This window comes from Siniperca chuatsi, linkage group LG23 (assembly GCF_020085105.1).
Source record: "Siniperca chuatsi isolate FFG_IHB_CAS linkage group LG23, ASM2008510v1, whole genome shotgun sequence".
In the NCBI taxonomy this organism is placed as follows: domain Eukaryota; kingdom Metazoa; phylum Chordata; class Actinopteri; order Centrarchiformes; family Sinipercidae; genus Siniperca; species Siniperca chuatsi.
The window spans coordinates 11,221,542-11,245,358 of NC_058064.1; the positions used below are offsets into that span (position 1 = coordinate 11,221,542).

The 23,817-nt window shown below is 39.9% G+C and overlaps 1 protein-coding gene across 2 annotated transcripts in view; it reads left to right on the plus strand.

The window, feature by feature from the left end:
* The window catches only part of wnt5b (wingless-type MMTV integration site family, member 5b), a 104,655-nt gene that overhangs the window by 46,034 nt on the left and 34,804 nt on the right, over positions 1-23,817 (plus strand). The window contains exon 2 of one of the 2 annotated variants that reach the window (XM_044186089.1): positions 19,833-19,925. The gene's annotated coding sequence lies outside the window, so the exon portion shown is untranslated. Of the gene's footprint in view, positions 1-19,787; positions 19,926-23,817 lie in introns of those variants that run through there. The other variant, XM_044186090.1, reaches the window with a different exon arrangement.

Sequence of the window (23,817 nt, forward strand, 5' to 3'; positions counted from 1 at the left end):
AGGGGCTGTGTGTGTGTGTGTGTGTGTGTGTGTGTGCACTTCATACTGAAAATGAGGGCATTGGCCATTCCCCCCTGTCTAAAAAGGAAATACCAAATTACTGAGGGCCTCTGTCTCTCTTTCTCTTTCTCTTTCTCTTTCTCTTTCTCTTTCTCTTTCTCTTTCTCATCTCATCAATGTTTCACATGATCTTTTTGGCAAGTTTGTCAAAGAAGGCAAATGCGAATTTTTCAATTCTTACATTGGAAAATTGGAAAAAGTGTTACATATAAAAAATCCCTACATTCTGTATTCACTCTGTTCTGTTATTTCTTTGTATCAAAGTGAGTGTGTGAAAGAAGTAGAGAGTGTGACAATCCTCTTCCATAAATATACTTCCATACATACATACATAATATATTACAACAACTAAGACCATCAATCTCCTATTTAAACATAAAAGATGTAAGATACATGACTATAACCATTAAGTGCCATTTTTTGTATGAGCACGTGTTGGTATATGAATCAAATTAAAGTTAAAGTTTTATGCAAATATATGTAAACATACAATATATTGTATGTGAGTAATATATAGTGTGAATTACTGTGTATATGATCTCATAAGTCTTGGATGATTTCATACATTTTCATATATGGTGACCTTAAATAGGTGACAAATTAAAGAGAAAATCAACAGGAAGTGTTAGAAAGATGTTGGGCCACCAGAACAGTTTCAATGCTCCTCTGGAACTCTACTGGAGGGATGAACATTATTCTTGCTAAACATATTCTCTCATTTGGTGTTTTAATGATAGTGGTGGAAAGTACTGTAGAACATGTCGGACCAAAATCTCCCATAGGTGTTCGGTTGAGATCTGATGACTGTGAATGTTCATCCACCTGGCTGCCATATTGTTCAAACATCTGATGATGGTTTCTTCTTTTTCTTCCGTATGGTTTCCTATCCCTTTGTTATAGGGTCACCTTGCTGGCTACCTATAATAGAAATGTTGTAAGCATCTGTATGCTGTAGTAGAATGTTACCGTTTTTGTTCCCACAAGAGTCATGATGAAAGATTTACAGAAATCCTACTAGGTCCTAAGCTGGCAAATTCCCAGAATGTCTTACATGGAACATTTAGTCTATAGCTGGCTGCTGTTCCCATATGACACTAGCACAAAAAAGTTTTGTAAAGAATTGACAGAATATGGTGTATGTGGGAAAGGAGCTAGAGATCAAGGTCATGTGAACTTTATTACTTTTATTTTATTATCTTTTTTTCCTTATTCTTGCTTTTTAGATTGTCTAGGTTGTAATAATTAGACAAAAACATACATCTTATACTAATTATACTGTATGTACTATTGTAAGAGCAGTTTAAACTTAACATACTAATATCAGTATTAATAATTCTGCCAACACATAAATTAAATTATAAAGGTTAAATGTTCAGGTCTTCTTTACAGTAAGGTTCTTTCATCATCTTTGAGGACCATCTTGTAGCACAAAATGAGCAGCAGAGATGCACATCAGACATCACTAAATTTAGACTGAGATGATAGAAGAAATGAATGACAGGAGGAAAAAAGAAGTGTTAAAAAGAGAAGAAAGACTGAAGGCAAGAGAGGCAGATAGAAAGAAGCCAGAAACAGCAAGCAAGCAGAGAAGAAAAAAAGCTGTGTGTGTGTGTGTGTGTGAGAGAGAGAGAGAGAGAGAGAGAGAGAGAGAGAGAGAGAGAGAGAGAGAGAGTGCTGGAGGTGTGCCAGGGAGCCTGCCAACCAGCAAGGCTGAGCTGGAGGGCCCCTGCTGGGGATGGAGGGTTCAGGCAAGCCCCCTGCCTCCACCAGCCCACTGGAACATGCTGTGAAAGAGAGAGGGAGGAGGGATGAAGGGGGGGGGGGAGACAGACAGACAGACAGACAGCCATGGCTGAAAGAGGAGGATGAGGTGATGTTGATGTAGAAAGAGAGGTAGAGAAGGTAAACCCAGAGCTGGAATGTGAGAGGAATGCAGGGAATGGAGGAGTTTTCCCCTAGCTAGAAAAAGAAAAGGCAAGAAAGAGAGAGGTGGAGGAAAAGGAGGAGTTTGGAGGGTGAGAGATCCTGGAGACCTAAGGCGCTGCAAAACGCTCCTCTAATTTATTCCCTCCCTCCCTCAGTCCTTCACTTTAACTCCTCCTCTGTAGACACTCAACAGATCCAGATGTGTTAAATGACTTTTTCACCAGACACTCAGATCTGTTACATCAATACGGCTGATCGTTTTCCTCTTTTTCTTTTGAGTTATTTATCCACATCATTCATCCACACAAATGTAAACCCCAATGACGAGATGTGACCTATTTCGTCATTTGGACATTATGTAAGAGCACCATGAATGTCTTTTTATGGTGCTTGTATTTATTTTAAGCATATAGCCAGAGAGACTCAGGCTAAGTCTATCAGTCTTCAGCACTGATCAAAAACAGGAAAGGGCTAGTGTTGTATTACGTAAAGTTTGACCAGTGCAAACATGCAAAGTTATTGTAGCAATATTTTTGGGGTTTGGTGTTACTTTTAATAGGGTTAAAAGTATTTGGAGTGAAAACCTACCTGCAGAGACAGACTGTCTGCCTTTCTGTGTGTGTGCGCACAATATAATCTTCTATTTCATGCTGTGTTCACTTAAAAGACCAACTTTTTAAATATGAATAGCGTCGTCACAGAGAGACAGGAGTGTGTGTGCATGTGTGTGTGTTTTCTAAATGTGTGGTCGATACCAAGGTATGTAAAGAGAGAGAGAGAGAGTGTGTGTTGTTTCTCCACATTGCTTTCCTGTGACATTTCTTCAGCAATCTCACACTTTCTTCAGATTTCTGCACATTCAACCTTAGATCTTGAAATGTGCAACACATCAACATTTACCATCTTGTTTTTTTGGAACCAGAAGTTACTGTATTTGGATGAGAGGGTGGAGCTAGCTAGCTTGGTTAGCAAGGTGCATCCATAATGCACATTAACTGTGACATATTAACAATATGTATTTACCGGGAAAAAATAAACAGCCAACTCCTTAGAGTGTCTTAGTAGAACCGAACGCTGAACAAGACATTTTTAGGCGACCAAATGTTACAATTAACTTTCATGAATTGAAAACACACTGTGAAAGGGTCAAAGTTCTTAGACGTGGATACACATCACCTCTATCCTGATTGACAGGTCGCTGTGGTATCAACTTGTCAATCACTAGATAGCCAAGCCCCAAAGCATACCCGGCTTTATCGTCTATTTTACTCTAAATGGGACCATAATTTACAAAATGAGCATCATGCTGTATTGAAGAAGACTTGAAACTAGCGATTGAGACCATAGGAAAGTGTTTAATGAGGTAATAAATCAAATGAGAAGTAGGGTAATTTTCTTATAGACTTCTATACAATTGGACTTCTTTTTGCAATCAGTGGAGTTGCCCCCTGCTAAAAAGGATGCAGGTTTAAGGCACTCACGCGTTGGCTTCACTTTTCAGAAATACTTTATCAGACCCAGAGGTTGCCGCTTGGTCTCTACCCACTCACATTTCCTTGTTTGCTCTCTCACTCTTGTTCTCTTGCTCTTGTTTTGACTCACAATTCAGTTACTTGATTGATTTATGAGAAATTGGTTTATGAGAAACAATATTTCCAAAGCAGTAAATGTAGTGATGTGGTGTTACAGTGCACGCAAGCACATGCAGTTTCTATGGGGATAAGATCTTTGAAACCTACGCAATCTGTAAAGGAATTATTTCCTGAAAATAGTTACTTTATTAAATCAGCCTCACTGAAACCAAGATCTTCTTTCCAAGTGAGAACTGACAAGAACAAAAAACATTTACAGTCAATTGTACGATAAAGAGAACAATGATGAGTAGGAAATGTACCATTTGTGATAAAGCAGAAGGCACTGTGATACACTCGATTTAACTGCGTGAGTGATAATGGGGTATATGCATGAAAGTTGACTGAACAGGGATTTACAGTTTAGACAAAACAGACTATTTACTTCTAAACAGAAAACAGTTTGATTTGATATTCTTGAATATAAATCTTAAATGACAGTCTAGAACCAGGGGCATACAATGTTGTGTCATCAGCATAAATTTGGATGTTGAAGAATTAAATAAGTAAGAATGGTAATTTATATATAATGTGGTGGTATAAACTAGTTGGCTTGAAAACATGTTATCACCAATTTCAGGCTGTTTCTTTGCTCTGTCTGCATGGTTAGATGTACTGAAACATACAGTATGCAAAATGTGTACTCTTAGGCAACACTTTCACTGTTAAAATACCATTGACTATAGTAAGACACAATCCTGTAAGCATAACTTAGGGGTTGTAATCAATCTTTAAGGTTATTGGAGCCTGTGAATGTTTTTTAGCCTTTTTCTATTTTTTTTCTTTGCACCTCTTTATATCTGTATTTTTCTCTTTTCTTTCTCTCTTGTTCTTTTCTGTTCATGTATTGGCATGACTGTGGAGCAGTATTGCCCAAGCTTCTAAACACAGCAGGAAATCTCTGTTTCTTCCTCTACCTCGCTCTCTGGGGGATTTGTGAGACATTCTCTTATTTGTCCTTTTTTATCTGCATATGTAGCCACTTGTGTGTTATATGTGGGGGTTTTTTCATGTGTGTTGCCTGTGCAGCATTGGCCCATGTCTCCCCACCTCCATGTCTCCAATCACCATCTCTCTCATCCTGACAACAATCCTTTTAGGAGAAAAAAGCAAGCGGGTGCAGGGATGGAGGAGGCAGGAGAAAGAGGAGGAGGAGTGCAGGGAGGTGGAGCTGAAATGATTGGAGGAGGAGAAGAAGGAAGAAGATATAAGCTATAAGCAGCAGGAAAAAGGGAAGTAGAGGTAGTAATGAGATAGTAAGAAAGGGGGAGGTGAGAAGTGTCAAGTGTCACATTTACACATGTATGGGAAGAGAGGAAAGGAGAGGAGGTGGGTGAAGGAGGGGAGGTAGACTCGCACTGTATGTGGTGACAGGACAGTGTTACCACAAAAATCAATAGGCCTGTCTGCACTATGGTCGTGTGTGTGTGTGTGTGTGTGTGTGTGTGTGTGTGTGTGTGTGTGTGTACGTGTTGCCAGTGAGTCTGAGCTTTAATTGAAGTCCTGTGTCAGCGCCATAGTAACACAGACTACGGGATGTTCAGTAGTTGTATTAATATTAACTTTCACCTCCCTGTTCTCTGTGTCTTCCTTTTCTCTTTGTTTTTTATCCTTTTTTTAGCTCATGATATGGAGAAGGAAGGAGGGCAGGAGTAACAGAAGGAAAGACTAATACGGTATTTAACATATATGGTATTTAACAATGGCTTCCAGTGTAACTGACCTGTATTATCTGATTAATTGATAATCATAGCCAAACAAGATACTTATGTAGGTGGGACAGCCAGCTGAATCATCCTCCCCTTCTTCTTCTTCTTTCTCTAACAACATGGTACGGCTCGATGCGACGCGACTCGCTTTTGGTACCAGGTACTTTTCTTGATTTCGTTTTCCACTGCAGATAGTACCCCCTCAATGTAGGCTGGATTCTTAGCTGATCGTCATAGCAATACCGCGTGAAACTGCAGTGGAGATCGCAAGAACTGTGATTGTTCAGTTTGCGCTGATTGTGTTTCTCCCACAAGTCTCTGATAGTGAAGTCAACATTAAGGAAGTTGGAGAAAGACTCGGTGGTCTTCCCCTTTTCACTAACACATCTAGCAAAGCCATCTCCACTGGAAAGGTTCTGCTCACTGTGAATGAAGGAACGTAACATAATAAAAAAGTAGTCTCCTATTCAGTAATGAGACATGGTGAAATACTTGGATGTAACTCTAGTTATATAAGTATGTGCATAGCCCACAGTCACTTATAAGTGAAGTGAAACATTTACTATAAAGCTGTGCACAACCGGGTCTTGTATTATACATCCATCTTGCGTTGCCGTGGTGCCATCAATGGGTGAAATCTGATGCTGAACTAAAAATCCAAATCTACGACGTAGGTATCTACTATGAGATTCCCAGTAGCCCCTTGTGTCAAGCATAAATCCAGCTTTAAGGTCTCAGTATGCTTGGCACAAACTAGATCATGATACGTGTTGTCTGACCACATCTAAAGGCAAAAGTGCTTATACCAGTTCCGAAACTTGAAGGCAGGGCAAAAAGCCTGCCTTCCTTGAGAGGTACGAGACTTGGTGAATCGTACAAATGGGAAGAAGGATCACACATTTTTTGGCAGTCTTAAAGTTCAAATCCTGCTTTCTCACCTCCACACACTTGGCAAATTGCTGCATGAAGTGGGCATGATTGTCAAATTGTCTGTTTTAGAAAATGTGTCAGATGCAGCCACCCCTGAGTCTGCCATGAGAAAAAGTGAGAGGAGGGAGTTTCGGATATAGTTAAACAAACTGACAAGCACATAATTTTAAGCATACTGATGCCTTTAGTATTTTCTCATCACCAGATCATCTATTGGCCAAACCCAAAGAACTAAAAGTCCCTTTTGTGCTTTACCACCACATCTGAGGGACTGTGAGGATTAGGCAAATTAGACTAATGATGGATTGGTTAGCAACAACTTTGTTTGAGACACAATGTGATGTTCTTTGTAATTTACTGTTGTGCAGTCAAGATGCTTGTCTCCAAATTGGCGATTGTCTGCTGAGTGTTTTTTCTGGTTAATCTTCTGCTTTAGTACAGAACTGCATTAAAAAATAGCATATAAAGTTTAATTTTGTTCACTTGTTAGTCCACTCTTTTAACTTTCCTCTCTTTTAGCCTAGTCTGGTAATCAGCTACAAAACATTGTTCAAATGTCAATATTTTACAAGGAATTCTCTTCCCTAGTCTTAATATTGATACTAGCAACAACCATTGCTTGCTTACACTCTGAATAAATAGCAGTCTTGTATTTGACCAGTTGGCAATGTCCAGTACTACAAACCCCACCCAAATAGTTCCTGGACTGTTTCAGCAGGAACTTTTTATGGTGCAGAAAGTACAACCTGGGAACCAAAAGTAGAACTAGGTCCCAGCAATCAAAATGAAGGTAAAGTTTCGTAGTTCCTTAAAAAAGTTCTTGGGCTCCTGGAAAAGTTTCTGGCATGGAAACAGCCATAGGTTACTTTGTTGCCTTGGTGATGATTCCTTAGTTCTGTTCTACCTGCCTTTACCTGTTCTGATTGACCCATTGCCCACCTTCTGACTCTTGCCTTCCTTACCCCTCTGAATCTGACAACTGTAAACTTGCCCTTTGACAAGGTAAAGTCAGTTTTGCTACACCTTCTCTCTCTCCCGACTCTGCTTTTGGATCTGTATTCAGTTGTTACAGCTCGCTTGTTACAGTCGAGCTCCTCTTCCCTCGCCTTTTTCTCACTTGTCGATCTTGCATTTTCAGCAGTTATGGAATGAAATATTGATAGATTTCCTTTGGGGAGAGACTTCCCTATTGATGTAACCATACACCAAGGACACAAAACATGAAACATAAAATACACACAAGGACAACAAGAATGAAGGTAAAGGTAAAGGACTTTTACTAATTGTAGATGAAGCCTAGAGAAGCTTACGGTCACATGTGAATGCGAATGTGTGTGTGTTTGTGTGTGTGTGAGGTTGATTAAACTAGTCTATTTGTCAGAAAAGCTCTTGAGAGACCACTTTTCTGACACAGAGAGAGGAAGAGAAAAGGGAGGGCAGAAGAAAAGAGTTTACATTCATCTATAACATACGCTGTTCGTATAACATTTATGTCGTATAGTGAAGAATACTGGAACATAAATTGGAATAAGAAAGAAAGAGAAGAAGAAAAACAGGCATCTGCATCAAAGTGTCTCTTTCTGTTCTGACTTCCTTCCATCTTTTCTTTCTTCCCAATCACTATTTTACCCCTCCTTTATTTCTCTTCAGCTTCTTCCCTCCCTCATCACCCTCCCTGCCATCCATCTCTCAGCCTCTGTTTCACTCCAACTCCCTCTTTTCTCCCTTCTTGTCACACACACACACACACACACACACACACACACACACACACACACACACACTAAGGCATGCTGACACTTAAGCTAAGTGCACTCACACACACCCCATTCCCTTATTCCCTCCTCTTACCACCCACACAGAAACGAGGACACACATACAGGCCACAAAACACACACACACACACAGGACCCCACACACACAGACTACTTTCAGCACTTTCCTCTTTACCATACTCAGCAAGATCAGATGTCAACTCAACTGACACAACACACACAGAGGCTGTATTTTTCTTTTCACCACACTCTGTTTCCTCCTCCCTCTATAGAATATATGCATTTTAAAAACCTTCCTTCACACACAGACACACTCACACAGAGTGGGAAATGCTGTGTGGCGGGTTAATCTCTGCACACAAGAGTCATGAAAGGAAAAAGATGAAGAGACACATATTTAGGGGAGTCAGAGAGAGGAGATGGGTTGAAGAAGGAGGGATTGAGGGTGAGAGAGAGACAGACAATTCAATATTCAAAGATACAGACATGATAGCCTAACATTTAGCTACACGTGTAAACAAAGAGTGTCTATTAGAGCATGCAAGACACAAATGGCTCTGTATTCAACACACACATACACAGAGAGAGAGCAAGAGAGTGAAACATGAATAAATGATTTTCATGCACTGACAAAACTACCACGAGCCAAGACGTTCTCACACACATGCACTCAATGTGTGTTCACATGCTGGCAGAAAACACAGTACAAATATACACACACATGCACGTAAAATTAAATGACATGCATATTTTCATGCAGGCAGCATGCAATGACACGGACACGCACACAGAAACACACGCTTCTCCTGTCCTGACTGAAATGAGAGATGTTTCGACATTACATGCACATACACGCTTGTCAGATTCACATACACAATACATGGAATTGCACTACATAATGAGTGTATGTATAACAGTCAGCCTTTACTTGTCTGCATACAGGCTAATGCTAATGGTACTCCCAAACTTTTTTACCTTTTATACATTTAATTCACAATCATGACATTTGAGTCATTACAGTTGATGAAGATATGAACAAAAAACAAGTCTCACACAAGTTTGCAAGCATGCAGTATCAACCCCTTTTCATGGATAAAAACATTTGCATACACACACATAAAAATGCAGAAATTTCATTAACTTAAGTCCAGTTCCAGTTTATTACAACTTGGGCCTTTTTTCTAGCATACATTTTTCAAAACAAACCCCCTAGAGAAAAAACGCAAACTGTTATTGTGTAACTATTACCTAAACTACCCAGCGTAAGCGTCCATCACAGTTTACAGATTGACTTCCTGGTTCAGATTTTGAACCACCGTACTTGCCATAGTTGTGTAGCACGCATTTTTCCTGTGCCATTTCTGGTGCGCTCACTTAAAGATTTACCACCAAATAAAGTGGTTTAGATGATCTGGCTAAACTGTTGGTCTGATCATCTGACTGCTCTAGTTTTTGCCCCATCTGACTTCTTTTTAGCGTTTTTGCCCTGTTCCTAGATCAGCATTTTACTTTGGTGAATAAATGTTATCACTAACACACAGAAATTATATTAAAAATATAACCAAAGCAGTAATAAACCAAGTTATCCTTTAAAAGAATAGGTCCTTCTACTTAGCATTGCACTGCTTCACATTTATTATTGCTCCATCATTCACATTTAGGCTCTAAAGCTGTGCTGAAGCAATAGCAGCTTAAGTGCCTTGCTCAAGGGAACGGGGACAGTAGCTGGCGAGGGAATGGAGAATGGTTTTCATTCATTGTTCGGCAGCCTTCCAGTTTAAACCGCACACCTTTAGGCAACCACTGCCCCTGATATATATTTAAGTGCATGCTGCCTTCAGCGATACTCACACACACACACACACACACACACACACCCTGGGAAGCACGGCCACACACCATGTGTACGAGCCAGATTTGGCTCCGTCCTCATGTCTGCCATACGGTTGATTCCTCCCCGCTGTGCACACCCTGCAGGCCAAACACACAGCACTCTGTGTGTGTGTGTGTGTGTGTGTGTGTGTGTGTGTGTGTGTGTGTGTGTCTGTTTGTGTAAAAGTAGGAAAGAAAGAGGGAGAGAAAGAGAGAGAGAGTATGGAAAAGAAGGAGAAGCAAAGCAGAAACATATTTTACCAGAAAGCCGTGTTTCATAGAAAAAATTATATACAAAAATGACATGACATTGCACTCTTGAACTGTTCTTTATAATAATTTTTTCTTTGTGGGATAAATTCACCAGTACACTCTACACCAGCTGCAGACTACTGGACATGGATGTGTTATCAACAAGATGTGTTATATACTTTGGGTGCAACAAATTAATTTTCTTTCTTGGCATGTGTTTGTGTTTTCTTGCTTGGGAAAAGTTTAGGGAAAGAATATTGCAGCAGAAAATCAACCTTTAAAGACAGTTTTAGGCTGAAATTCCGTTTAATAAGCATGAGAGGTTTAAACAAGACTCCATGTAGCAGGTTGTAATGACACTGGAGACATCACTAATGTTCACACAAAGCTTTGAAATGTTGCATTTTCGACTTCCAGCCACACTGATGTTTTTCAAACCCTGGAAAAGTCCCTCTCAAAAAGAAGGGACAAGAGGCTTTTCCTAAATAATAATAAATATTGACTTTAGTCTGCTCAGATTTTGAAAGCCAGCATAGCCAATCACACAACACAGGTTCTGTTATTAACCTGTATTTATGTTGTCTGGTGACTTTGCCAGAATAATGATTTGATCAATGGACTCAGCACAGGACTCCAGGACTTTCTGTTAGCCTTGCAAGCTGCAGTCAAATCACAATGTTATATTTGAAACCATTAAATATGTCAACGAGAACAACTAAATTGTGAGTTCAACTATAGTGAAGCACAATACAGGTGGATAACAGGATGGGACAGTTTTATTGTTTCAGTGTAGATGAGGACAACTTTTCAAAAACAACTTAGTAACGTAGTAACCAGTTTGTGTCTGTCCCACATGTTGGCTGTGGTGCACAGGTTTGTAGTTTTCAAGTGAAAGAGGAGGAAGAAGAGATTTATTTCATTATTTTAACATTTCAGTATGAACAGAGAACTCCTCGGAAATGACTCCAAAATGCTGGAGAGGACAATATTTCATTCTATTTTTTGGATTTACATGCCTCAGTGTGGACATGGCCTGTGTGAAGACCATGACAGGTTAAGATCCAGTATGAACTATATATAACAGCTATACATTATGTATTTCATCCACACATCTTGAATGATAGCCTAATACACTAGAAGAATAACATACAGCAACATACTTTTTAAAATGTATATGCAGATTCCTGTGTAGGCAAAAGACAGCAAGACATGAGAGCAAGATAGAGAAAGCAAAATCACAAGATACACAAATGTAGGAGAGAGTGAGAAGAAAGGAAGAGAAAAAGAAAGAAAGAGTGAGGGTGGATAGAAAGCAGTCTCTGTGAACCTGCATAGACAAGCTCAGTCAGGCTGCTTTGGTGAGAGAGAGGGAGTGAAAGCAAGGATGTTTTGACAGCTCAGAGCCATCACAGCAGCAGAAGGCAGGCTATGTGTGTGTGTGTGTCTCTGTGTGTGCAGGTGTTTGTGTGTCTGTGCACGTACTGTATTTGTGTGTGTCATGCACACAAAAGACTAAAGGCAGAGACATACAGTGACGTTTCTTCTGATTCAGAGACAAAGGGGGGAAAAGGAAGCATAGCACAGAGCCTGAATGAAGGACAAGTAAGAAAAGATTTGAGACTGTATCTGTGTGTGGTGTATATAAATGTGGGTATACATATTGATATGTGTCAGGGCGCCTGCCACCAGGTCCCATCATGCATCATTCTGGTCACGACAAGTAAAAGCTCATTATTAGAGGGCTGTTTATGAGCAGACAGTGTGGTCACCCTTTTCACATTATTTCCCCTCCTTCTAATCATTGTAAAGACAGAACAAGCATACTCTTTATCAGCCTCGCCCTGCTTTACCTTCACACAGCTCCACGCAGTCCCACTGGGAGCTGCCCTGAACTAACACAGGCTTCTGCAGCTGCCACTGAGCAGCTCAGGAGCAGTTAGAGGTGAGGTGTCTTGCTCAAGGGCACCTTGACTTGACTGTATGTTTTTTCTCTCCTTTTATGTGAAGGAGGAGACTCATGCACCTCACCTGCACTTTCCCAGCCACTAGGGGGATTTGCACCATTGACCCTCCAGTCACAAACCTGCTACTTTTGGCTGATGCCTTTAGGCTACTCTTGCTGCAGTTGTCCATAATTGACAGCTAATGTTTGTCTCGTACTGAAAATGTTTTGTGACCCAAAAGCTTTGGAAACAGCAGCTTTAGAACACCATGTGGTACAAAATCTCTTCGTGAAAATGCTGAATGATGAAATTAAACCTGTAATAACTGACTTTATTACCTTTTGGGGGCAGCAGAAACAAGCTGCAAGCACAACACTGATATATTATCCCCTAATAAATTGATATGGCTAATTTGTTAGCAAACATTTGCCTATTTACACATTCAGCAGATACGGAGCCACATTAGCATTCATTTGGAGTCTGGTTTCTGGACACCTGATGAATGTAAGTCCAATATTCTCTCTCTTTTAGCTCTGTTTTCTCTGTCAACTCCTGAGGGAGATATGTTGCTTTAGCTGCTAAATGTGCCACCAGCTACTCGAGATTTTTCTCACAGATGCCTGTTGTTGCAGAAAACAAGACTATGAGAGTGATTCAAAACAGTGAAGTTGCGGGCCACAATGAGCTAGTGTGGACACTAGCTACCAGTGTTGCATTTAAAGCTCAATAGAGCTGAGGGGAACTGCAGTTGTGTGATAATTCCCTGTAGATTTGTCACTACAAGAGAAATCCTTTCACATACAATTAGTCATGTGATCCACTGTTACCATAAAAATATTGAATAGAGCCGCTTTAAATTTAGGGTTAGCTTCATCCAAGCTAAACTGATCTCTGTAACATCTAAAACATACACTGTTGCATATGACAGCAAACAGTTTCCCCAATTTTCAGAGAAGCCGCCTACAAGATTTATCAGGTTTGTACAAGACACTGAGTTTTCTACTGACAGTCTGTCACATACATTCTCATTGTTTCGCCTGCCTGTTTGCCAGACAGCCAATGCACATGAGCAAATAGGCAGAGTGAGTGTTTGCTGTTTGACAAGTGTGTGTGTGTGTGTCAGAGAGAAGATGGTTGTCATTTTAAGAGGCAAAATGATAGGAGGATTGTGTGTGCGTGGGTGTGTGCGCATGCTTGTATGTGTGTTAACAATGTACCCTCATGTCCCCTGTGTCAAAGCCCGGCTAAATCAAGTCAACCATGCTGTGTGTGTGTGTGTGTGTGTGTGTGTGTGTGTGTGTGTGTGTGTGTGTGTCAGAGTGTATGTGCCAGGCCAGATCAATATGAACTAATCAATAGGAGAAGACAGATAGAAGGACCTTGGGGACGGCAGAGACACACCTGGTGTACACACACACACACACACACACAGCCCCTCTTTGTATTCTGCCCTCAGTTCCTCTCTTTATCTTCTTTCACTCCACCTCCCATGTCTCTTTCTCCATGCCTCTCTCTATTTCTCTATTAATACTCACTCTTTTCTCTTTCACTCTGTAATCTTACATGTCACTGCCTAATTTTCTTGTTCTTTCTCCCTCCTTCCTTTTCATCTCCTATCTATATTCAAAATCAGGTTTATTTTGTTGGTGAGAATTGTAAAGGCTGGTTGCATGAGGGACTGAGTTCATGCTTCTCTCCTTTGTTAAAGCAGAGACAAAACAAAAATCAGGTCTCACTTTCCAACCACAACTCACACGGCTCAATATTAGAGAAGTAGCAAACAAACCTGGTGCTGCAGGTTTTTCCAAGTCTGATCACATCTGTCGAAGCAGCAGTGGAAAAATGAGGTCTGTGCCACTCCACGGTGAGGAAAGTTCAGCTGCTGGTACACATCTGAGTGCAGCCTTTAGCACATGTGTTGCATTTAATGTATACTGCATACTTAAAATGCTTGACGGAAAGTAAAACACATGTATGGAAGCAAAGAAAAGGCTGTAGTGATTAGATTTTTATTTTGAAAACCATCAATCTGAGTTTACATGGTTTGAATTTCCCTCTTTGAAATTTCCAGAAGGTAAATTCAAGTTTTGAAACTTTCTAAATCTTTTTAGAGGTTTCTTTTTCCTGGTTCATAATTGCTTCCAATTCAGAAAATTCAAGTAACTTCTCTTTTTAGGATCATGAGACTGACAGAACGTCATCTGATAGGACAAGTTTGAGGGTTTTTTTATCATGAATTGTGGTGTCTAAATGTCCTCAATGTATTTTGAGTAACTTGATTTTTGATTAGAACTTTTGGATCTGAAATAGATGCATATGGCATTTCTGAAAAATCTGGGGGGGGGGGGATATTTTATTTGAGCAACTTGAATATAGTTTTTAATACTGGACACTTTAATTTTCTATCTTTGTTAAGCATTAAAAAAATTTATGAAATACTTTATTTTACAGTACAGTAATAAGATGTAATAAGTCGTACTTTGTATCAAATTAGACCAAAACTAGAAATAATAATAATAAACGAACAGTTATACCCTAATTAGACACCATACACCTAAATTATGCTGTAATTAGAAACCGTGTATAATGCTGTATTAGACCCAAAATAAATTATACTTAGACACTATTATACCAAATTATACTCTAATTAGAAACCAAATAGGAAACCCTAATACACAATTAGACACCATTTAACAAGATCATAGTCTAATTAAATACAATACCATATCTGTTTCCCCTCGGGGATCAATAAAGTATTTCTGATTCTGATCAGATCCAAAATATGCTACAGTTAGACGCTATTCTACCCTCACTAGCAAATTATGCTGCCAACATAGGCCTTGATAGCTTAACTAGACAACACAGGCTGTAATTAAAGTAATTTATTGCCATATTATATCAGACATAGCCTTTATAACGGCTTATTACATCTTATTAGTGTACTGAAAAAAAAAAAGTACAACCAAATCAAGTTTTTGAAATTGCGATTACCACATTTCAAAATTTCAAACTACATGAATTCAGATGATTTTCGAATAAAAATATTTCAATGCTATACATTATTCAAATTCCATCATAAGGTATTTAGCAGTGATTCAATTTCACAATTAGGTCTTCAGTTTAAAACCTTACAGCCCTCCGTTGCTTCCATACATGCCTCCCATCTCCAAAACCTGAATAATCCAGCAATAAAACAGGATTGATGCAAACTGTAAGAATATTTTCTCAGTCTCAGTTTATAGATCTGTCACCTCAACCCTGTGCCATAGACTTCTTACAGATCTACACACCTGTAAACCAATCAAAAAAATTAACCTTATTTTTATATAAGAGTAGCTTTTGCCAAATCCTAAATTTGCAGCCTGGTTATCAGCAGACACACCACAGCTCTGGGTCTGAGGCACTTTCAGTTCAATTCACTCAACATGCAAATTGAAACTATAATTCATTTACTAGGAGATAAGAGCACTACTCTGTCTCAATAACGCCTTTATAGATTGAATATTAAATAACCTTTTGATGGAGATTTTCTTATGGTTTGAATGTCCACTTCCTGGGTTAATTAGATTGAACGGGAAGTGACCCGACTCTTGGCTCAATCAAATTCAGTGCAGGTGCGGTGAAATTCAGACCTGTCAATTTCTATAAACTTCCTTGTGCTTGAATCACTTCGTGCTTCCTTTTATTCATCCGTATATTACAGTTTATTTATAAATTAGAACATGTGAAACAATACAGTTTTCACTGCAAACACTTTACGCTTTTGTCCTCGTAGGCAGCTTTCTGTTTTATTTTCTATGGTGTATAATTACTCATAATTTAGGCCGATTTATTTGTTCCTGACGTGAAAACTAATAATTTAATGAAGTATAATTTGTATTAGTATTGAACTTCTGATTTTCAAAATTTCTCATGAGCATGATCAGGGCAAATAAATTGTGTTTTAAAAGGGTGCAGGCTCAAGAAATGTTGGGGTGCAAGCTTTGACAATTAAAACACAATCCATGTCACTTTTTGAATATGATTTGGCCCTCCACTGATATTTCTGGCTCTCCAAGATCCCCAAAGATTTTTAAAATATTTGGATGCAACCATATCAAATTTTTCTCAAAGGATCATTCTATTTTAAAGTCAAACTTACATTTTAATTTTCCTAATTTTTTTGTTTAGGGAAATAGAAACTATGATGATACTGCAACTATTGTGTTGTGGACACATTGTGGTCACTGTGTCTAAGCCTCAAGCCTCTGGGTGGGCTGTTTCCATGGCAGCAGTTGACTGACATTTGAGAGCTGGCGTTGGGACTGGAGCACGTCAGAGCCCTGTATAGCCTACGAACTATGACACAAGACATTTACCCCCCCTTTTTCAACAAGATCATATAACATTGGTTATGTACCTTAAGCGATTTAAGGCATCTGTCCTTTTACAACATTAAACATTTAGGAAGACCCATCGTGCTGTTATGTTTGTATTCCATTTAGAAGGTGGAAGCCAGCAAATTAGGCTAACTAGCTAGCATTAACTGTCTCTCATTCATGGGTCCACTTGTGTTGATGGCAAATGAACAGACTGTTAAAACTCTGTGATTTGAACCACGACACAGAGTAACCAGCATGGCCAGAGGCTAGCTGTTATCCCCTGCTTCCAGTCTTTATACTAAGCTAATAGTCTGCTGGCTGTAGCTTCATATTTAGCATAAAGACAATGATAGTAGTATCAATCTTCTCATCTAGCTCTTGTCAAGAAAACAAATGAACGTATATCTTAATGTCAAGCTGTTCCTTTAACAGCTTTGTTTTGCCAGTGGCCCACAACTTATCACAAGTTATGATTGATGTTGCAGCAACTTAAAACAATAAAATGTGGGGTTTGGTTTTTGGGTGAAGCTAGTCCAACACTGAAAGTCTAGTCAGGAATCCAACTTTAACCTCTTATCACATATTCCTTCCACCTGCTCTTTTTCTTTCATCCTCACTGTTGCCCTCCAAACACACCTAACATCTATCCAACCAAATCCCTGAAAAATCGTTCTTGTTAATGTGGTAAAATCTCTCTGTTCCAATGCACAGCATTTCCTGTCAAACATGTGATAAAATCCCACTCGACTGTTGCTGCAGTTTTCTGTCTCCCATTCTGCCCATTTCCCCCTGTTTGAGAAAAGCATGCCAATTTTTAAACAGTAAAGAAAAAGTTTCTCTTCATTGATGCTTGAATGACAAGCTAAACTGACGGGAAGGTAGAGAGCTGGCAGAAAGGCACAGACACAACTGAGTGTCTATGTACATGCATTATGCACATTCACTTTCAATCACATGTGCACAGACAGGAAGCACACACGAGCGCACCACACTTCCCACGCTACCAAAACACTATCTCACCAGGCAAATTAGAATATGTGCGAGCCTGCCGGTCTTTGACATTGCAGGTATCTGTCACATTTCTGTCAGAGCTTCACGTGGTTTCACATCGAGACAAAGAAAACCCAACATGAACCCACATGTCATCCCTCTCTCTCTCTCTCCCCCGGTCCGTCCTCTCCTCTGTCTTTCTCTGCTGGGTATTGTCGAATGAAGCAGGAATATGGAGCAAAAGTCAACATCACATGCTGCATAATTCTCAGTCTCCCATTGTAATTGCTGAGGCTTTTATAAATGATTCAGCAACAACATCTATGGTTTGATTGTGAATGAAGCGGGGTCTTATGGTTTCAAATTAAAGATTTAATGTGTTGTTTTTCTTATCCAATCTGCTGGATCTAACATTGATCGACCAAGACTGCCTAGAATGGCTAATGCTAAGTGTAAAAAATGTGATGATGAATGACAATGATGATTTGAGTAACATGACTCATATTAACAGCACAAATATTGAAGAAAAAGTCTGCGGATCTCTGGGACTAAACTAGCTATGATGTTAGCATAAGACATAGAAAATGGATTCATATCTGCAATTGTTGCCTAATGAGCAAAGGGCCTACAGCAGTAAATGTCCTAATAACAGTATGTGATAAAATAATAAACAGTTGAACACCCAGAGAAGCTAATGACTGAAAGGTTCTCTAATCTAGATGCTGAAAAATACACCAATGTAGTGCTGAAACAAATACATCGTTTTAGTCATTTACCATATAAAAATGCATAACATTCACTGGTTCAAGCTTTTCAAATGTGAGAATTTGCTCTGTTTTTCTCTGTTTTATATCATTGTAAAACTGAATATCTTTGGATTTTGACTGTTGGTCACACAAAACAAACAATTGGAGACATTTAGGACTCGTGTAACTTGGTTGTTTTTAGACACGCTAGCGGTGTGGCTCTAGGGATGGCAATGTCTGTCGATCGGTTGGTCGATGCACCAATTTGGTCCAGACTGAAATATCTCAATAAATGTTTTAATAAATAACAACTATCTGATGGATTGACATTAAATTTGTTACAGATCCACAGAGGATGAAGCATACTGACTTTGGTGAACCTCTGACTTTCCCTCTAGCGCCACCATGAGGTTAACATTTTTAGCTTTTAGTGAAATATCCCAACAGCTATTGGATGGTTTGCCATAAAACTTGGTTCACACATTTGTGTCACCTTCAGGATGAATTGTAATAATTTGATGACCCTCTGACTTTTCATAGCTCCATCATCAGGTAAAAATGTTAATTTGTCCAATAGTTTGGTTTGTGACCAAATCCCTGCAAAACTTAAGACATTCCCATCAGCCTCAGCTGTACTTTGTGTTAAATGGTAATTAGCAAATGTTAGCATGCTACCACTCTAACCTGGTTTTCATGGTAAACATAACCAGCTAAACATCAGCATGTTAGCATGATGTTAGCATTTAGCTCCAAGCACTACTGTGCCTGCTAGCATGGCTGTAGACTCTTACTCATGTTACACTATTTTCTGACATTTAATGGACTGAACTATTAATCAAGTAATCAAAAAAGTAATCATCTGATTAATTGTGAAATTAGATAGCTGAAGAAGGAGAATCCTTTTGCATGTACTGTATGAGAGGAGTTAAAACCACAGTTCATCTCTGGCCAGGATTGTTCTAGTAGAGAACAAGAACTAATTGTAATCCACCCACTTCTTTTTCAGAGAAAAATCATCAATAATAAATTACTTGGGGGTTGGATGATGTCATTGTTCCTCTACTGCAAAGTTAGACTTTCTGAAATGGAAAGAATAACTTTTGACCTTCGCCTAAATTCTTACCTTTCTAGAAAAGCAGCTCATTGCTTTCTGAGGAATGTGCAGCAGAGGTGTGTGCGTGACTGGTGTCCAACTGAAAATAATTAGCTGGTCTGTTGGGCAGCAAAGTCTGAGAGAGGCAGAAGAAGGATTTTTGCATGAACTTTTAATATGTGTGTGTATGTGTGTGTTGTGCCAACCATTGTTGAATTTGAGGCAGATTTCTGTATATTGGAAGAGTTTGTGTGTGTGTGTGTGTGTGTGTGTGTGTGTGTGTGTGTGTGTGTGTGTGCATGTGTGTGTGTGTGCCCAGACGGTATTTTAACATGGCTAGCCGACTTCTAGCAGCCCACAGTTAAACAGTGACTCACAGATTCCTCTCTCGCCCTCTCCTTCTCTTTCTCACCAACCTCACTTTTTTCTCATCTGTTTCTCCCTTGATTCTTTTTCCTTTCTTCTTTCTTTTTTTACCACTTTCCCTGGTTTTCTCTCTTTCTTTATTTGCCTTACCACCCCCTCTCTTTCTCTCTTTCTCCAGGTTGGGTGCTGACTATAGCAGACTTTAGGACAGAGGTGCTTTTTGCTCTGCTCCTCCCCCCTCTTATCTCCGACTGTGCCAGCCCTAAACCCAGTAAGTTACAATGACCATACCATGTTCTTACTCTTGCTTTAAAACAACATGTAACTCCTAGCATGCTTTTAATGGTGTTTTTATGTGGTTTCGTATCCCAAAGGGCTCATATAATCTAATCAAACACGTTTTATACAGACAAAAATGTATACTTTAGTCCCAATTACATTCCTTAAGTTGAAAAAAACCCTGAACTATCCCTTTAACTGTCCAGCTCTGATTGGCTGAGAAAAGCAAAAGAGGAACGGTAATAGTGATTTAATTGCCCTGCTATAATCAGGAAATACAGTACACACACATGTACGAATACTTACACAGGGAAGGTCGTTTCAACATTAGAGACGCCCGAATCAAAAGCAACGGCAAATGTTCTTGACTGGAGCTGCTGATAAAAAAGTTTCCTGACACACACAGCCCCCGAGGGCCCCTGGGACTTCAAAGTGCCGTCTACTGTACCTCAGCAACACCTCAACACCAGGTGCCGTAGAAAGGGGGGGGGTAAGAAATGGAAATGGTGAGGGGGGAGAAGGAGAACGAGGAGAGAGATAGGGAGGGAGAGGGAGACCATGGGCATGAAAGGGAGAAAGAAATAAGGCTGGAGGTGGAAGGAAGGGGTGAAGAAGACTGAGTCGACTACTGAATCAAAGAAAAAGAGAGGAAGAGGGACGACAAGAGTGGGAAGTAGGCAGGTGTAGATGAACAGGAAAGAGAAAAAAGCTTCTAAATTAGGAAGGAATAAGTTGAGAAAAAAAAAGACAGGGATGAAAGCCGACCAACAGACAAGCAGAGACCTAAAACAGTCCAGAAAGACAGACAGACAACGCAGCAGACAAGGAGTTGTAGCCAATGACAGAGATATGTGGGGGAGGGCAGTAACACTCTGCTGCTAATACCCCTGCTACTTTGTTGTGAAGAACCCCAGTTCCCCTTTTAAAGGTGAACTATTCCTTTAATGATAGCAGTAAAACACACACACTCACACTGCTGTTCCTCTCAGTCTGACAGGAAATGTGGTTCAGAGTACAACGTGACGAGTCACAGTTCAACTTTTACAACTCATGGGCCAAACGCACATTCACTCACACACTAAAGTTCAAACGCAAAAGCAGCATTTATAGCATGAAAAGGTTTGTCAGTGACCTATATGGGGCAGAAATGTGGGCCTTTGCCTGTAAGCTTTTGAATTAACTTGTTTAGAAGCTGTCAATCATGCAGACAGGCAGAATATGTGGGTGTGAAGAGAGAATCACACTGAGCGCAAGATATATTCTTAACATAAAGCAATTCAGTGCTTTGATCCCAACTGCCTTATAGTGCAACGAGTGCACACATTTTTGCATGTCTGCCACAATGAAACCTTTGAGTTACACAGGAAAAATAACCCCCCAAACCTGGCAGTGTTAGTGCCTTGCTCAATCTGTTGGCGAATTCATCCACACAGGGAAGTTTATTTCTCTTGGTGAGCCATGTGGACGAATCCTGTCAGAACGTTTTGTTAAATTTATTGGTCAGCCATTATGACAAATATGTGGACATTTACACATTTGATCATCTCCACAACAGACTGTCAGCACACTATAATTGTAAGACTTGATCACAGGCCGAGTGTGTCTTAAAGGAATACAACATTTTGGGAAATATGCTGTCTTGATGAAAGTTAGACAAGAAGATCAATACCACTCATGTCTGTACGGTTAATATGAAGCTACAGCCAGGAACTGGTTAGCTTGGCTTAGCATAAAGTCTGGAAACAGAGAGAAACAGCTGGCTCTAAAGCTCACTGATTAACACATTACATCTTGTTTGTTTAATCCGTATAAAAACTAAAGTGTATAAATGATAGGTTGTGGGCTTCTGTGCCGGACTATTTCTTGGCCAGTCGCAGTCACTTCCTGTAGTTTTGTCATCAACGTGATGTTACTAGACAACCAGAGGATATTGATTAAACAAACAAGATGTAACATGTTTATTAGTGAGATGGTAGTTGAATTTCATTTACCTTTGGAGAGAGCCAGGCTAGGCCCCCCCGCTTTCAGTCTTTAAGCTAAACTAAGATAACCGTCTCATGGGTCCAACTTCATATTCTATGGACAGATATGGAAGTGGTATCAAATATCCAATATCCTAAAACTGAACTACTGCAGGAAAGTGGTTCTACTGGGTGTAAAAAAAACTCTTACAAAGGGGAAGCAGAACTATGCTAAAGATGAGCAAGTATGGAAGTATAAAATAACAAAACGTTCTGTTCTAGCATGCTCAAAGTAGTTACATATTCGATACATGCTAGGGAGTATGGCCTATTTCAAACACGAACTTTTGGTGATCTGCAGTGATATTTTCTTGCAAATGATCTTTTTGTGCAGTAAAAATATTGGGAGCAGCCTATGTTCAGTACTTACTACACAGTTCTTGTCATACAATGCAAAGTTAACTTGCACTGTATACAATAGAGTGGTATATCATGTTCTGTAACTACATAATGCTGAACAGCCAGCAGTGAAAGAGCTTAATTCACATTCAGCTTTCTCTATTCAAAATGCAAATTGAGACTGCAACTTATACAATAAGGGAAATTGTTTCATAGAAAAAGAGTTTTCAGGAAGAAATGGTGCTTCACAGGTGGCCTGCACCCCCTCCAAAGACTCACAAACTAGCAGCAAGGGAAGACAGGGAGGCAAGGTGACCCTATGTAAAAAGATGACAACCGTCCACCTTGCTGATGTGTCCTTGAGCAAGACACCGAATCCCCAGTAGCTCCAGCAGTGGAGTTCTGGAGCTGAGCCTGACCTCTGACCTCCCTGTGGAGGTTGACAGACAAAAAGAGATTTTCCCTTTGGGGATTAATAAAGTATCACATTATCATTTGAATGCAGCTGATTGTCAGCCCGCAGACCTTTCTGTTTAAATGCGTGATATGACCTTGTCACGGTAAGTCTCCTGTATCTTTTGGGAAGGGTCTGCAGAACCAAATGTCAAATGATAAAGAAACAATTGGCTATGTTGTACGCCTCCCACCTCTCTATTCATTTATCAGTATTCAAGCTCCAATTTATTATAATGTCACACCTCTTTCCTTTTGAGTTTACGTCTATGTCCTTTGTTGCTTTGCTGCAGCATTCAGGATTCAACCAAACCAAGTCACATACAGATCAACCACATTTGTTGGTAGTCACAAAATGTATCAGAATAGTATTGTAGAGGCAAAATACATGAGCAACAGTAGTTCACAGCTCAGCTGTTAAGTCTACATATTATTCTTTCTGTGGTTTTCAAACGTATTTTCAGATGTTTCTGGGATAAAGTGGCACAAAATGTCACAGACAAATCTTTCATTGCAGTGTTATTGCGTAAGACCAAAGGCCAGCTAAAGCAAACTTAAGAAACAGCAAACACTGACATTCTCTCTTTCTCTCTCGCTGTCCTCTTTCTTTCTGTCTCTCTCTGTCCCTGTGGTCAACAATTCCTCTGCTGGCCTTTATCCCCAAATCCCCATGGACAGAGAGTCAGGAGAGAGAGAATGCTTAAATGCTTTGAATGATGGTGTGGAATGCTAAAAAGTGTGTGTGTGTGTGTGTGTGTGTGGTTGTATGGGGGAACAAGGAGGAGTGGGGGTGATGGGGGTCTCCTGCCTGGTCTAGGATCTGGTATGCGTGACTGAACAAGAGGAGGAGAAAGAGAGGAGGAGAAGAAAAAAAAATCCCCCACCAAAACCTGCCTTCCTAACTTCTAAAGACAGACAATGGCTACTGACTGGTCTGGCAACCCTCTGTGTGTGTGTGTGTGTGTGTGTGTGTGTGTGTGTGTGTGTGTGTGTGTGTGTGTGTGTGTGTGTGGTGTCACTTCACACACAGGACACGTCCTGATGGAAAGCAGAAAGAAGGAAATCTGCTCT